We start from the raw sequence: 2,246 nt of genomic DNA, 5'->3' as shown, positions 1-2,246 counted from the left end.
GATAACAGTGTCAAAGTAAACTTTTGCTGCTGAAGTCGCTGACAACAATGTGGACCAGTGTAGACTGGCCTATAGGCCAGTGTAGACACTGCCCAGTAGGGGTTCCCAGGCTGTAAGTCTTTATGGAAGTAGACTGCCTCACTTTTCTCCCACAGAGCAGTTGGTGGGTTTGAACTGCCGACCTTTCCATTAGCAGGTCAACGTTTAACCCAGTGCGCTGCCAGTGCACTCAGTTTAAAGTAAAGGAATGGAAAAAGATAAATGTCAGTCATCTATGAGGGAGAAATGGCAGCATGAGAGATGAGGCTGTCTGCTCTCATGAAGCGTTAGTCTCAAACACCCCACACAGGGTTGCTACTAGTCAGAACGGACTCAGGGGCAGTGGGTTGGTTGGTTTATTGGTTCGTGGCTCTCAGTTTATGTCTGTTTTAATTAATTGTGATGTTCAGTGTATTCCTCTCTGTGGGACTTTTTAAAATAAAAAAGATGGAAATCTACTGCCCTAGAGCTGACCTAAAAGATGATATCCCTAAGACTTCTCAAGGCAGCATTGCTCGGAAGAGTGAAAATGAGGAACAGCGTAAGTAGCCGGCAAGACAAACGCACCACGAATAACTGTGATAGCGGCATACAGTAGACTGCTGCGGCTAGGTGACTGCTAGAGGGAACTAGACCTTAGTGTGGGGTCATTGCGATTGGGAATCCACTTTAGGGGCAGGGAAGTGGGGGGTGGTGGTGTACTGAATTCTGAGACTTCTTTGTGTGTGTGTTGAGGGCCTCAACAAAACTGAGAAACAGTCCATTGTATCTTTTCATTCCATTTTCCCAAGAACTTTTTGAAGCCGCTTCATGTAACAGGTGTGTCCCTGCCTGCATTTCCTACCCTCCGACCTTTTCCTTGGCTTTCAGCATGCTTTCCGTTCATGAAAATACACGGTGCCCACACAGATTCAAGCAGAAAATAATTGTATGAAGGGTTATTTAGTTTGTTGGATCACTGTTGCCTCTTATCACAAACTCCTGATCTACTAGAAACTGTAGTGGAGAAAGCAGAACTCAGAAGCATCATCACCCGGCCTTCTGCAGGATGCGAGGCGCTTAGAACTGAGGGAAACTTCTACTTGGCTTGTACTGTATTTGTAAATAGTAATGCTCACCCTGCTTGAGGCTTCTGAAGATGCATGGGTTAGTGGTTACTGAACGCATGCTCTAATACCTGTGTCACAGCATGGCGAGTACTCACACGCTTCCTGCTGCATTTCAGGGCAGATGGATGTCTTTACTAAGAAACAAAGTATGTCAAAAGACTTGAGTAATTTAGTAAATCTCGGTATTTCAGAAGGCATGCTAAATATTTGGAGATGTTTTATAATACATGTTCGGTGATAGAGTTTATATCCGGTGATAAGAGTTTATATCAGAATAAGACACTAAGAAAAGTTAAAGTCTTTGCAAAGAATATGAACTGTAGTTTAATAAAACATGCAGAGAAGGCTATTTGTAAAGCCATGTTATATGAATAACCTGAAGGCTTCATCTGCTAGTTCGGGAAAGTCAGCCTTTTGCCCAGCCAGGACTTTCCAGTGAGGAATCTTGGAAGCTCAGTGTGAACTCTGGTATCATGCTAAGCTTCCTATTCAGCTTTAGCAGTAAAAGTCTTCTGTTCAGTTGAAACGTGCATTATATAAGTATCACTTAGTGCTGGAATTAGAAACAGATTTAGTATCTGAGCTGAGTTTTTAGTTCTCGGAGATGTTGAAGAAAAAGATTTTGTATAGAGCTTGCTGCTGACCCCCCTTCTGAAGAAAATCTGTACGTTCTGTAGAGGGCTTATTCACACTTTGTTAACTTGATCAAAAGTTTAGGTTTCTTAGCATTTCCTTTGTTTTCTAAGTCTGAACATACTACCTTATTATTTTGTAGATCTTCATGTCAGTTTAGTTTAGAAACTATTGGCTTAATCTATTTTAGTTATTTAAAATAAATGCTGAAGTAGTTGATGTGTATTATCAGCATTCATGAAAAAGAGATTTTTTGTATAATTCTCCAGACTATGTCAGCCAGTTAAGACAACGGACTAGATTGTGCCATGAGACTGTTTCCCTAAGTCTTCCTATTAGAAAACTGAACTAGTGCTGTGATGATGGGTTATGTCTAAGAAGTATCTCTACCGATGGCCTTGGTGAGTGTGTGTGTGTGAGAGAGAGAGAGAGAGAGAGAGAGAGAGAGAGAGAGAGAGAGTGGGG

Source organism: Echinops telfairi, unplaced genomic scaffold, assembly GCF_000313985.2.
Source record: "Echinops telfairi isolate 266 unplaced genomic scaffold, ASM31398v2 ScPeMD7_7400;HRSCAF=8409, whole genome shotgun sequence".
NCBI classification, from domain to species: Eukaryota; Metazoa; Chordata; class Mammalia; order Afrosoricida; family Tenrecidae; genus Echinops; species Echinops telfairi.
This window is presented reverse-complemented; position numbering follows the sequence as displayed.